The sequence below is a fragment of the Anomaloglossus baeobatrachus genome, unplaced genomic scaffold, assembly GCF_048569485.1.
Source record: "Anomaloglossus baeobatrachus isolate aAnoBae1 unplaced genomic scaffold, aAnoBae1.hap1 Scaffold_3116, whole genome shotgun sequence".
NCBI lineage: Eukaryota > Metazoa > Chordata > Amphibia > Anura > Aromobatidae > Anomaloglossus > Anomaloglossus baeobatrachus.
In genome coordinates this window covers 1-14,062 of record NW_027442526.1, presented here as the reverse complement: position 1 = coordinate 14,062, position 14,062 = coordinate 1, and the positions used below count along the sequence as shown (strand labels likewise).

General features: G+C 46.2%; 9 non-coding genes across 9 annotated transcripts; all 9 read right to left on the bottom strand.

Annotated features, from left to right (window-relative positions):
* Positions 1-799: 799 nt before the first annotated feature.
* LOC142268911 (U2 spliceosomal RNA) lies at positions 800-990 on the bottom strand. Its single transcript, XR_012734491.1, has one exon. It is a non-coding gene; the product is annotated as a U2 spliceosomal RNA (small nuclear RNA).
* A 1,387-nt stretch (positions 991-2,377) lies between these two features.
* Positions 2,378-2,568, bottom strand: LOC142268910 (U2 spliceosomal RNA). The gene has a single exon (XR_012734490.1). It is a non-coding gene; the product is annotated as a U2 spliceosomal RNA (small nuclear RNA).
* A 1,387-nt stretch (positions 2,569-3,955) lies between these two features.
* Positions 3,956-4,146, bottom strand: LOC142268908 (U2 spliceosomal RNA). Its single transcript, XR_012734489.1, has one exon. It is a non-coding gene; the product is annotated as a U2 spliceosomal RNA (small nuclear RNA).
* Positions 4,147-5,533: 1,387 nt separating this feature from the next.
* On the bottom strand, positions 5,534-5,724 carry LOC142268896 (U2 spliceosomal RNA). Its single transcript, XR_012734480.1, has one exon. It is a non-coding gene; the product is annotated as a U2 spliceosomal RNA (small nuclear RNA).
* A 1,387-nt stretch (positions 5,725-7,111) lies between these two features.
* On the bottom strand, positions 7,112-7,302 carry LOC142268955 (U2 spliceosomal RNA). Its single transcript, XR_012734531.1, has one exon. It is a non-coding gene; the product is annotated as a U2 spliceosomal RNA (small nuclear RNA).
* Positions 7,303-8,689: 1,387 nt separating this feature from the next.
* Positions 8,690-8,880, bottom strand: LOC142268943 (U2 spliceosomal RNA). The gene has a single exon (XR_012734520.1). It is a non-coding gene; the product is annotated as a U2 spliceosomal RNA (small nuclear RNA).
* A 1,389-nt stretch (positions 8,881-10,269) lies between these two features.
* On the bottom strand, positions 10,270-10,460 carry LOC142268931 (U2 spliceosomal RNA). Its single transcript, XR_012734509.1, has one exon. It is a non-coding gene; the product is annotated as a U2 spliceosomal RNA (small nuclear RNA).
* Positions 10,461-11,847: 1,387 nt separating this feature from the next.
* On the bottom strand, positions 11,848-12,038 carry LOC142268919 (U2 spliceosomal RNA). The gene has a single exon (XR_012734498.1). It is a non-coding gene; the product is annotated as a U2 spliceosomal RNA (small nuclear RNA).
* Positions 12,039-13,425: 1,387 nt separating this feature from the next.
* On the bottom strand, positions 13,426-13,616 carry LOC142268889 (U2 spliceosomal RNA). Its single transcript, XR_012734474.1, has one exon. It is a non-coding gene; the product is annotated as a U2 spliceosomal RNA (small nuclear RNA).
* Positions 13,617-14,062: the final 446 nt, after the last annotated feature.

The window sequence follows — 14,062 nt, the reverse complement described above, 5'->3', positions numbered from 1 at the left end:
CGTCTCTTCATGTTGTGCACAGTTCAAACGGAAAATACATCAACAGGCAGACTACAGAAAAGCTTACTATCAAAGGTTAGAGGGGGGCTTTCTCAGAGGGCTTTTTACAGTTTTTCTATTCCCAATTAGCCGTTTAAGTGTACTTATTGAAAGTAGTAATTCTTTCATAGGCCGCCCTTTCTTAGTATTTGACGTTCCTTATATTGCGGTATGAGGCTTCGCAGTAGGTTGCAAACATTCATCACCCATGACTGTCCCCAATTGAGCTCAGAAGCTCAATGTCTATCATGACCTCTCTTTTAGAATGTCCAAGAGCAAGCAAACTATTCCTCCAGGAGAGGGCGCCAACAGACTACTAAAGAGATCATCATTACTCAAAGAAAACCCCAAAAACCAATGCATGATAGGAATAAACAGGTAACTTTCTTTGGAGTGGAAGCGGAGAGATCGCACCAGATGCCAATTCTAGATGTTATCACACCTGTGGTCACTGCAGCAGCAGGTGAATCCACTTTGTCCAAAAGGGATCTATTCCATTCAATTGCAAATGATCTAGATAAGACAGAGAACTGCAGCACGGGGACATAGCCGAGTTGGTCAGGTTGAGTGGTGATGAGTTTGCTATTTGGATGAATAAAGAAAGTCAAAAGTGTGAAAGATAAAAAACAAAAGGAGGAAGTGTGAAAAGTGAATGGGCCAAATTGAGGTGCATATGAAGACGTATGCTTTCTTCCAATTCATTAAATCGGGCTAATATGAATCAGGTGAATTGAGTTCTGCTTTTGGAAACTGGGTTAAGAAGGGGTGCACCGTTCCTGGAGGTACTGCAATACCAGGTCAATGCGTGGAGTGGACAGAGCAAGCTCTTTTTCCATCTCCCTGTTCTAAAAATCCATTTAATATATGGTCCCCAGATAGGGGACGTATCAGATATTAAACTGATAAGAACAGATACTACACTTGATCTTAGCCAAAAGGCCGAGAAGCGATAACCAGAATTGGTTTGGGCCTCGAGTGGCACCCTGGCCTATGCCGGACACATCTTAGGGAGAGAGAGCGAGAGGGAGACAAACCCACGCCTACACAAGACATTTTGTCACCCAAGCCAACCCTTGAAAAGGCTGCTTTGCAGAGCCAAAACAAGAAGAATGGTGCGTTTTGCAGCCGCCGCCCACTGCAATGAATCTGAATAACTCCTCCTTTAGGGCGCAAGCAACTCCCCTCCCCCTTGCAGTCTTTCCAATTCACGATACAAAAAGACGGACAGGACAGGTTGCCTGACTTTCCGTCACTGCCACCCTTTGCCATCCTTACCCGTAGAAAGCCCTTTCATCATCCCCAAACCCTAATCTTTTCCCTTTCCTTCCCAGCCCCCAAACCCTGCCCTCTGTACCTTTCTCACCACCCGCTTCCCTTCTCCTGTCATCCCCCTACCACCCGGGAAAAAAAGAGATTGCCCCCTCCTTCCACTAGCCCACCCTCCCACCCAAAGAACAACTTCTTCTGCGCAGCTTGTTTTCTAGGCAGCAGCGCTATTGTGATGTCATCGGGGGGCATTGTGACAAGCCGCCAGTGTTCCGTCTCTTCATGTTGTGCACAGTTCAAACGGAAAATACATCAACAGGCAGACTACAGAAAAGCTTACTATCAAAGGTTAGAGGGGGGCTTTCTCAGAGGGCTTTTTACAGTTTTTCTATTCCCAATTAGCCGTTTAAGTGTACTTATTGAAAGTAGTAATTCTTTCATAGGCCGCCCTTTCTTAGTATTTGACGTTCCTTATATTGCGGTATGAGGCTTCGCAGTAGGTTGCAAACATTCATCACCCATGACTGTCCCCAATTGAGCTCAGAAGCTCAATGTCTATCATGACCTCTCTTTTAGAATGTCCAAGAGCAAGCAAACTATTCCTCCAGGAGAGGGCGCCAACAGACTACTAAAGAGATCATCATTACTCAAAGAAAACCCCAAAAACCAATGCATGATAGGAATAAACAGGTAACTTTCTTTGGAGTGGAAGCGGAGAGATCGCACCAGATGCCAATTCTAGATGTTATCACACCTGTGGTCACTGCAGCAGCAGGTGAATCCACTTTGTCCAAAAGGGATCTATTCCATTCAATTGCAAATGATCTAGATAAGACAGAGAACTGCAGCACGGGGACATAGCCGAGTTGGTCAGGTTGAGTGGTGATGAGTTTGCTATTTGGATGAATAAAGAAAGTCAAAAGTGTGAAAGATAAAAAACAAAAGGAGGAAGTGTGAAAAGTGAATGGGCCAAATTGAGGTGCATATGAAGACGTATGCTTTCTTCCAATTCATTAAATCGGGCTAATATGAATCAGGTGAATTGAGTTCTGCTTTTGGAAACTGGGTTAAGAAGGGGTGCACCGTTCCTGGAGGTACTGCAATACCAGGTCAATGCGTGGAGTGGACAGAGCAAGCTCTTTTTCCATCTCCCTGTTCTAAAAATCCATTTAATATATGGTCCCCAGATAGGGGACGTATCAGATATTAAACTGATAAGAACAGATACTACACTTGATCTTAGCCAAAAGGCCGAGAAGCGATAACCAGAATTGGTTTGGGCCTCGAGTGGCACCCTGGCCTATGCCGGACACATCTTAGGGAGAGAGAGCGAGAGGGAGACAAACCCACGCCTACACAAGACATTTTGTCACCCAAGCCAACCCTTGAAAAGGCTGCTTTGCAGAGCCAAAACAAGAAGAATGGTGCGTTTTGCAGCCGCCGCCCACTGCAATGAATCTGAATAACTCCTCCTTTAGGGCGCAAGCAACTCCCCTCCCCCTTGCAGTCTTTCCAATTCACGATACAAAAAGACGGACAGGACAGGTTGCCTGACTTTCCGTCACTGCCACCCTTTGCCATCCTTACCCGTAGAAAGCCCTTTCATCATCCCCAAACCCTAATCTTTTCCCTTTCCTTCCCAGCCCCCAAACCCTGCCCTCTGTACCTTTCTCACCACCCGCTTCCCTTCTCCTGTCATCCCCCTACCACCCGGGAAAAAAAGAGATTGCCCCCTCCTTCCACTAGCCCACCCTCCCACCCAAAGAACAACTTCTTCTGCGCAGCTTGTTTTCTAGGCAGCAGCGCTATTGTGATGTCATCGGGGGGCATTGTGACAAGCCGCCAGTGTTCCGTCTCTTCATGTTGTGCACAGTTCAAACGGAAAATACATCAACAGGCAGACTACAGAAAAGCTTACTATCAAAGGTTAGAGGGGGGCTTTCTCAGAGGGCTTTTTACAGTTTTTCTATTCCCAATTAGCCGTTTAAGTGTACTTATTGAAAGTAGTAATTCTTTCATAGGCCGCCCTTTCTTAGTATTTGACGTTCCTTATATTGCGGTATGAGGCTTCGCAGTAGGTTGCAAACATTCATCACCCATGACTGTCCCCAATTGAGCTCAGAAGCTCAATGTCTATCATGACCTCTCTTTTAGAATGTCCAAGAGCAAGCAAACTATTCCTCCAGGAGAGGGCGCCAACAGACTACTAAAGAGATCATCATTACTCAAAGAAAACCCCAAAAACCAATGCATGATAGGAATAAACAGGTAACTTTCTTTGGAGTGGAAGCGGAGAGATCGCACCAGATGCCAATTCTAGATGTTATCACACCTGTGGTCACTGCAGCAGCAGGTGAATCCACTTTGTCCAAAAGGGATCTATTCCATTCAATTGCAAATGATCTAGATAAGACAGAGAACTGCAGCACGGGGACATAGCCGAGTTGGTCAGGTTGAGTGGTGATGAGTTTGCTATTTGGATGAATAAAGAAAGTCAAAAGTGTGAAAGATAAAAAACAAAAGGAGGAAGTGTGAAAAGTGAATGGGCCAAATTGAGGTGCATATGAAGACGTATGCTTTCTTCCAATTCATTAAATCGGGCTAATATGAATCAGGTGAATTGAGTTCTGCTTTTGGAAACTGGGTTAAGAAGGGGTGCACCGTTCCTGGAGGTACTGCAATACCAGGTCAATGCGTGGAGTGGACAGAGCAAGCTCTTTTTCCATCTCCCTGTTCTAAAAATCCATTTAATATATGGTCCCCAGATAGGGGACGTATCAGATATTAAACTGATAAGAACAGATACTACACTTGATCTTAGCCAAAAGGCCGAGAAGCGATAACCAGAATTGGTTTGGGCCTCGAGTGGCACCCTGGCCTATGCCGGACACATCTTAGGGAGAGAGAGCGAGAGGGAGACAAACCCACGCCTACACAAGACATTTTGTCACCCAAGCCAACCCTTGAAAAGGCTGCTTTGCAGAGCCAAAACAAGAAGAATGGTGCGTTTTGCAGCCGCCGCCCACTGCAATGAATCTGAATAACTCCTCCTTTAGGGCGCAAGCAACTCCCCTCCCCCTTGCAGTCTTTCCAATTCACGATACAAAAAGACGGACAGGACAGGTTGCCTGACTTTCCGTCACTGCCACCCTTTGCCATCCTTACCCGTAGAAAGCCCTTTCATCATCCCCAAACCCTAATCTTTTCCCTTTCCTTCCCAGCCCCCAAACCCTGCCCTCTGTACCTTTCTCACCACCCGCTTCCCTTCTCCTGTCATCCCCCTACCACCCGGGAAAAAAAGAGATTGCCCCCTCCTTCCACTAGCCCACCCTCCCACCCAAAGAACAACTTCTTCTGCGCAGCTTGTTTTCTAGGCAGCAGCGCTATTGTGATGTCATCGGGGGGCATTGTGACAAGCCGCCAGTGTTCCGTCTCTTCATGTTGTGCACAGTTCAAACGGAAAATACATCAACAGGCAGACTACAGAAAAGCTTACTATCAAAGGTTAGAGGGGGGCTTTCTCAGAGGGCTTTTTACAGTTTTTCTATTCCCAATTAGCCGTTTAAGTGTACTTATTGAAAGTAGTAATTCTTTCATAGGCCGCCCTTTCTTAGTATTTGACGTTCCTTATATTGCGGTATGAGGCTTCGCAGTAGGTTGCAAACATTCATCACCCATGACTGTCCCCAATTGAGCTCAGAAGCTCAATGTCTATCATGACCTCTCTTTTAGAATGTCCAAGAGCAAGCAAACTATTCCTCCAGGAGAGGGCGCCAACAGACTACTAAAGAGATCATCATTACTCAAAGAAAACCCCAAAAACCAATGCATGATAGGAATAAACAGGTAACTTTCTTTGGAGTGGAAGCGGAGAGATCGCACCAGATGCCAATTCTAGATGTTATCACACCTGTGGTCACTGCAGCAGCAGGTGAATCCACTTTGTCCAAAAGGGATCTATTCCATTCAATTGCAAATGATCTAGATAAGACAGAGAACTGCAGCACGGGGACATAGCCGAGTTGGTCAGGTTGAGTGGTGATGAGTTTGCTATTTGGATGAATAAAGAAAGTCAAAAGTGTGAAAGATAAAAAACAAAAGGAGGAAGTGTGAAAAGTGAATGGGCCAAATTGAGGTGCATATGAAGACGTATGCTTTCTTCCAATTCATTAAATCGGGCTAATATGAATCAGGTGAATTGAGTTCTGCTTTTGGAAACTGGGTTAAGAAGGGGTGCACCGTTCCTGGAGGTACTGCAATACCAGGTCAATGCGTGGAGTGGACAGAGCAAGCTCTTTTTCCATCTCCCTGTTCTAAAAATCCATTTAATATATGGTCCCCAGATAGGGGACGTATCAGATATTAAACTGATAAGAACAGATACTACACTTGATCTTAGCCAAAAGGCCGAGAAGCGATAACCAGAATTGGTTTGGGCCTCGAGTGGCACCCTGGCCTATGCCGGACACATCTTAGGGAGAGAGAGCGAGAGGGAGACAAACCCACGCCTACACAAGACATTTTGTCACCCAAGCCAACCCTTGAAAAGGCTGCTTTGCAGAGCCAAAACAAGAAGAATGGTGCGTTTTGCAGCCGCCGCCCACTGCAATGAATCTGAATAACTCCTCCTTTAGGGCGCAAGCAACTCCCCTCCCCCTTGCAGTCTTTCCAATTCACGATACAAAAAGACGGACAGGACAGGTTGCCTGACTTTCCGTCACTGCCACCCTTTGCCATCCTTACCCGTAGAAAGCCCTTTCATCATCCCCAAACCCTAATCTTTTCCCTTTCCTTCCCAGCCCCCAAACCCTGCCCTCTGTACCTTTCTCACCACCCGCTTCCCTTCTCCTGTCATCCCCCTACCACCCGGGAAAAAAAGAGATTGCCCCCTCCTTCCACTAGCCCACCCTCCCACCCAAAGAACAACTTCTTCTGCGCAGCTTGTTTTCTAGGCAGCAGCGCTATTGTGATGTCATCGGGGGGCATTGTGACAAGCCGCCAGTGTTCCGTCTCTTCATGTTGTGCACAGTTCAAACGGAAAATACATCAACAGGCAGACTACAGAAAAGCTTACTATCAAAGGTTAGAGGGGGGCTTTCTCAGAGGGCTTTTTACAGTTTTTCTATTCCCAATTAGCCGTTTAAGTGTACTTATTGAAAGTAGTAATTCTTTCATAGGCCGCCCTTTCTTAGTATTTGACGTTCCTTATATTGCGGTATGAGGCTTCGCAGTAGGTTGCAAACATTCATCACCCATGACTGTCCCCAATTGAGCTCAGAAGCTCAATGTCTATCATGACCTCTCTTTTAGAATGTCCAAGAGCAAGCAAACTATTCCTCCAGGAGAGGGCGCCAACAGACTACTAAAGAGATCATCATTACTCAAAGAAAACCCCAAAAACCAATGCATGATAGGAATAAACAGGTAACTTTCTTTGGAGTGGAAGCGGAGAGATCGCACCAGATGCCAATTCTAGATGTTATCACACCTGTGGTCACTGCAGCAGCAGGTGAATCCACTTTGTCCAAAAGGGATCTATTCCATTCAATTGCAAATGATCTAGATAAGACAGAGAACTGCAGCACGGGGACATAGCCGAGTTGGTCAGGTTGAGTGGTGATGAGTTTGCTATTTGGATGAATAAAGAAAGTCAAAAGTGTGAAAGATAAAAAACAAAAGGAGGAAGTGTGAAAAGTGAATGGGCCAAATTGAGGTGCATATGAAGACGTATGCTTTCTTCCAATTCATTAAATCGGGCTAATATGAATCAGGTGAATTGAGTTCTGCTTTTGGAAACTGGGTTAAGAAGGGGTGCACCGTTCCTGGAGGTACTGCAATACCAGGTCAATGCGTGGAGTGGACAGAGCAAGCTCTTTTTCCATCTCCCTGTTCTAAAAATCCATTTAATATATGGTCCCCAGATAGGGGACGTATCAGATATTAAACTGATAAGAACAGATACTACACTTGATCTTAGCCAAAAGGCCGAGAAGCGATAACCAGAATTGGTTTGGGCCTCGAGTGGCACCCTGGCCTATGCCGGACACATCTTAGGGAGAGAGAGCGAGAGGGAGACAAACCCACGCCTACACAAGACATTTTGTCACCCAAGCCAACCCTTGAAAAGGCTGCTTTGCAGAGCCAAAACAAGAAGAATGGTGCGTTTTGCAGCCGCCGCCCACTGCAATGAATCTGAATAACTCCTCCTTTAGGGCGCAAGCAACTCCCCTCCCCCTTGCAGTCTTTCCAATTCACGATACAAAAAGACGGACAGGACAGGTTGCCTGACTTTCCGTCACTGCCACCCTTTGCCATCCTTACCCGTAGAAAGCCCTTTCATCATCCCCAAACCCTAATCTTTTCCCTTTCCTTCCCAGCCCCCAAACCCTGCCCTCTGTACCTTTCTCACCACCCGCTTCCCTTCTCCTGTCATCCCCCTACCACCCGGGAAAAAAAGAGATTGCCCCCTCCTTCCACTAGCCCACCCTCCCACCCAAAGAACAACTTCTTCTGCGCAGCTTGTTTTCTAGGCAGCAGCGCTATTGTGATGTCATCGGGGGGCATTGTGACAAGCCGCCAGTGTTCCGTCTCTTCATGTTGTGCACAGTTCAAACGGAAAATACATCAACAGGCAGACTACAGAAAAGCTTACTATCAAAGGTTAGAGGGGGGCTTTCTCAGAGGGCTTTTTACAGTTTTTCTATTCCCAATTAGCCGTTTAAGTGTACTTATTGAAAGTAGTAATTCTTTCATAGGCCGCCCTTTCTTAGTATTTGACGTTCCTTATATTGCGGTATGAGGCTTCGCAGTAGGTTGCAAACATTCATCACCCATGACTGTCCCCAATTGAGCTCAGAAGCTCAATGTCTATCATGACCTCTCTTTTAGAATGTCCAAGAGCAAGCAAACTATTCCTCCAGGAGAGGGCGCCAACAGACTACTAAAGAGATCATCATTACTCAAAGAAAACCCCAAAAACCAATGCATGATAGGAATAAACAGGTAACTTTCTTTGGAGTGGAAGCGGAGAGATCGCACCAGATGCCAATTCTAGATGTTATCACACCTGTGGTCACTGCAGCAGCAGGTGAATCCACTTTGTCCAAAAGGGATCTATTCCATTCAATTGCAAATGATCTAGATAAGACAGAGAACTGCAGCACGGGGACATAGCCGAGTTGGTCAGGTTGAGTGGTGATGAGTTTGCTATTTGGATGAATAAAGAAAGTCAAAAGTGTGAAAGATAAAAAACAAAAGGAGGAAGTGTGAAAAGTGAATGGGCCAAATTGAGGTGCATATGAAGACGTATGCTTTCTTCCAATTCATTAAATCGGGCTAATATGAATCAGGTGAATTGAGTTCTGCTTTTGGAAACTGGGTTAAGAAGGGGTGCACCGTTCCTGGAGGTACTGCAATACCAGGTCAATGCGTGGAGTGGACAGAGCAAGCTCTTTTTCCATCTCCCTGTTCTAAAAATCCATTTAATATATGGTCCCCAGATAGGGGACGTATCAGATATTAAACTGATAAGAACAGATACTACACTTGATCTTAGCCAAAAGGCCGAGAAGCGATAACCAGAATTGGTTTGGGCCTCGAGTGGCACCCTGGCCTATGCCGGACACATCTTAGGGAGAGAGAGCGAGAGGGAGACAAACCCACGCCTACACAAGACATTTTGTCACCCAAGCCAACCCTTGAAAAGGCTGCTTTGCAGAGCCAAAACAAGAAGAATGGTGCGTTTTGCAGCCGCCGCCCACTGCAATGAATCTGAATAACTCCTCCTTTAGGGCGCAAGCAACTCCCCTCCCCCTTGCAGTCTTTCCAATTCACGATACAAAAAGACGGACAGGACAGGTTGCCTGACTTTCCGTCACTGCCACCCTTTGCCATCCTTACCCGTAGAAAGCCCTTTCATCATCCCCAAACCCTAATCTTTTCCCTTTCCTTCCCAGCCCCCAAACCCTGCCCTCTGTACCTTTCTCACCACCCGCTTCCCTTCTCCTGTCATCCCCCTACCACCCGGGAAAAAAAGAGATTGCCCCCTCCTTCCACTAGCCCACCCTCCCACCCAAAGAACAACTTCTTCTGCGCAGCTTGTTTTCTAGGCAGCAGCGCTATTGTGATGTCATCGGGGGGCATTGTGACAAGCCGCCAGTGTTCCGTCTCTTCATGTTGTGCACAGTTCAAACGGAAAATACATCAACAGGCAGACTACAGAAAAGCTTACTATCAAAGGTTAGAGGGGGGCTTTCTCAGAGGGCTTTTTACAGTTTTTCTATTCCCAATTAGCCGTTTAAGTGTACTTATTGAAAGTAGTAATTCTTTCATAGGCCGCCCTTTCTTAGTATTTGACGTTCCTTATATTGCGGTATGAGGCTTCGCAGTAGGTTGCAAACATTCATCACCCATGACTGTCCCCAATTGAGCTCAGAAGCTCAATGTCTATCATGACCTCTCTTTTAGAATGTCCAAGAGCAAGCAAACTATTCCTCCAGGAGAGGGCGCCAACAGACTACTAAAGAGATCATCATTACTCAAAGAAAACCCCAAAAACCAATGCATGATAGGAATAAACAGGTAACTTTCTTTGGAGTGGAAGCGGAGAGATCGCACCAGATGCCAATTCTAGATGTTATCACACCTGTGGTCACTGCAGCAGCAGGTGAATCCACTTTGTCCAAAAGGGATCTATTCCATTCAATTGCAAATGATCTAGATAAGACAGAGAACTGCAGCACGGGGACATAGCCGAGAGTTGGTCAGGTTGAGTGGTGATGAGTTTGCTATTTGGATGAATAAAGAAAGTCAAAAGTGTGAAAGATAAAAAACAAAAGGAGGAAGTGTGAAAAGTGAATGGGCCAAATTGAGGTGCATATGAAGACGTATGCTTTCTTCCAATTCATTAAATCGGGCTAATATGAATCAGGTGAATTGAGTTCTGCTTTTGGAAACTGGGTTAAGAAGGGGTGCACCGTTCCTGGAGGTACTGCAATACCAGGTCAATGCGTGGAGTGGACAGAGCAAGCTCTTTTTCCATCTCCCTGTTCTAAAAATCCATTTAATATATGGTCCCCAGATAGGGGACGTATCAGATATTAAACTGATAAGAACAGATACTACACTTGATCTTAGCCAAAAGGCCGAGAAGCGATAACCAGAATTGGTTTGGGCCTCGAGTGGCACCCTGGCCTATGCCGGACACATCTTAGGGAGAGAGAGCGAGAGGGAGACAAACCCACGCCTACACAAGACATTTTGTCACCCAAGCCAACCCTTGAAAAGGCTGCTTTGCAGAGCCAAAACAAGAAGAATGGTGCGTTTTGCAGCCGCCGCCCACTGCAATGAATCTGAATAACTCCTCCTTTAGGGCGCAAGCAACTCCCCTCCCCCTTGCAGTCTTTCCAATTCACGATACAAAAAGACGGACAGGACAGGTTGCCTGACTTTCCGTCACTGCCACCCTTTGCCATCCTTACCCGTAGAAAGCCCTTTCATCATCCCCAAACCCTAATCTTTTCCCTTTCCTTCCCAGCCCCCAAACCCTGCCCTCTGTACCTTTCTCACCACCCGCTTCCCTTCTCCTGTCATCCCCCTACCACCCGGGAAAAAAAGAGATTGCCCCCTCCTTCCACTAGCCCACCCTCCCACCCAAAGAACAACTTCTTCTGCGCAGCTTGTTTTCTAGGCAGCAGCGCTATTGTGATGTCATCGGGGGGCATTGTGACAAGCCGCCAGTGTTCCGTCTCTTCATGTTGTGCACAGTTCAAACGGAAAATACATCAACAGGCAGACTACAGAAAAGCTTACTATCAAAGGTTAGAGGGGGGCTTTCTCAGAGGGCTTTTTACAGTTTTTCTATTCCCAATTAGCCGTTTAAGTGTACTTATTGAAAGTAGTAATTCTTTCATAGGCCGCCCTTTCTTAGTATTTGACGTTCCTTATATTGCGGTATGAGGCTTCGCAGTAGGTTGCAAACATTCATCACCCATGACTGTCCCCAATTGAGCTCAGAAGCTCAATGTCTATCATGACCTCTCTTTTAGAATGTCCAAGAGCAAGCAAACTATTCCTCCAGGAGAGGGCGCCAACAGACTACTAAAGAGATCATCATTACTCAAAGAAAACCCCAAAAACCAATGCATGATAGGAATAAACAGGTAACTTTCTTTGGAGTGGAAGCGGAGAGATCGCACCAGATGCCAATTCTAGATGTTATCACACCTGTGGTCACTGCAGCAGCAGGTGAATCCACTTTGTCCAAAAGGGATCTATTCCATTCAATTGCAAATGATCTAGATAAGACAGAGAACTGCAGCACGGGGACATAGCCGAGTTGGTCAGGTTGAGTGGTGATGAGTTTGCTATTTGGATGAATAAAGAAAGTCAAAAGTGTGAAAGATAAAAAACAAAAGGAGGAAGTGTGAAAAGTGAATGGGCCAAATTGAGGTGCATATGAAGACGTATGCTTTCTTCCAATTCATTAAATCGGGCTAATATGAATCAGGTGAATTGAGTTCTGCTTTTGGAAACTGGGTTAAGAAGGGGTGCACCGTTCCTGGAGGTACTGCAATACCAGGTCAATGCGTGGAGTGGACAGAGCAAGCTCTTTTTCCATCTCCCTGTTCTAAAAATCCATTTAATATATGGTCCCCAGATAGGGGACGTATCAGATATTAAACTGATAAGAACAGATACTACACTTGATCTTAGCCAAAAGGCCGAGAAGCGATAACCAGAATTGGTTTGGGCCTCGAGTGGCACCCTGGCCTATGCCGGACACATCTTAGGGAGAGAGAGCGAGAGGGAGACAAACCCACGCCTACACAAGACATTTTGTCACCCAAGCCAACCCTTGAAAAGGCTGCTTTGCAGAGCCAAAACAAGAAGAATGGTGCGTTTTGCAGCCGCCGCCCACTGCAATGAATCTGAATAACTCCTCCTTTAGGGCGCAAGCAACTCCCCTCCCCCTTGCAGTCTTTCCAATTCACGATACAAAAAGACGGACAGGACAGGTTGCCTGACTTTCCGTCACTGCCACCCTTTGCCATCCTTACCCGTAGAAAGCCCTTTCATCATCCCCAAACCCTAATCTTTTCCCTTTCCTTCCCAGCCCCCAAACCCTGCCCTCTGTACCTTTCTCACCACCCGCTTCCCTTCTCCTGTCATCCCCCTACCACCCGGGAAAAAAAGAGATTGCCCCCTCCTTCCACTAGCCCACCCTCCCACCCAAAGAACAACTTCTTCTGCGCAGCTTGTTTTCTAGGCAGCAGCGCTATTGTGATGTCATCGGGGGGCATTGTGACAAGCCGCCAGTGTTCCGTCTCTTCATGTTGTGCACAGTTCAAACGGAAAATACATCAACAGGCAGACTACAGAAAAGCTTACTATCAAAGGTTAGAGGGGGGCTTTCTCAGAGGGCTTTTTACAGTTTTTCTATTCCCAATTAGCCGTTTAAGTGTACTTATTGAAAGTAGTAATTCTTTCATAGGCCGCCCTTTCTTAGTATTTGACGTTCCTTATATTGCGGTATGAGGCTTCGCAGTAGGTTGCAAACATTCATCACCCATGACTGTCCCCAATTGAGCTCAGAAGCTCAATGTCTATCATGACCTCTCTTTTAGAATGTCCAAGAGCAAGCAAACTATTCCTCCAGGAGAGGGCGCCAACAGACTACTAAAGAGATCATCATTACTCAAAGAAAACCCCAAAAACCAATGCATGATAGGAATAAACAGGTAACTTTCTTTGGAGTGGAAGCGGAGAGATCGCACCAGATGCCAATTCTAGATGTTATCACACCTGTGGTCACTGCAGCAGCAGGTGAATCCACTTTGTCCAAAAGGGATCTATTCCATTCAATTGCAAATGATCTAGATAAGACAGAGAACTGCAGCACGGGGACATAGCCGAGTTGGTCAGGTTGAGTGGTGATGAGTTTGCTATTTGGATGAATAAAGAAAGTCAAAAGTGTGAAAGATAAAAAACAAAAGGAGGAAGTGTGAAAAGTGAATGGGCCAAATTGAGGTGCATATGAAGACGTATGCTTTCTTCCAATTCATTAAATCGGGCTAATATGAATCAGGTGAATTGAGTTCTGCTTTTGGAAACTGGGTTAAGAAGGGGTGCACCGTTCCTGGAGGTACTGCAATACCAGGTCAATGCGTGGAGTGGACAGAGCAAGCTCTTTTTCCATCTCCCTGTTCTAAAAATCCATTTAATATATGGTCCCCAGATAGGGGACGTATCAGATATTAAACTGATAAGAACAGATACTACACTTGATCTTAGCCAAAAGGCCGAGAAGCGATAACCAGAATTGGTTTGGGCCTCGAGTGGCACCCTGGCCTATGCCGGACACATCTTAGGGAGAGAGAGCGAGAGGGAGACAAACCCACGCCTACACAAGACATTTTGTCACCCAAGCCAACCCTTGAAAAGGCTGCTTTGCAGAGCCAAAACAAGAAGAATGGTGCGTTTTGCAGCCGCCGCCCACTGCAATGAATCTGAATAACTCCTCCTTTAGGGCGCAAGCAACTCCCCTCCCCCTTGCAGTCTTTCCAATTCACGATACAAAAAGACGGACAGGACAGGTTGCCTGACTTTCCGTCACTGCCACCCTTTGCCATCCTTACCCGTAGAAAGCCCTTTCATCATCCCCAAACCCTAATCTTTTCCCTTTCCTTCCCAGCCCCCAAACCCTGCCCTCTGTACCTTTCTCACCACCCGCTTCCCTTCTCCTGTCATCCCCCTACCA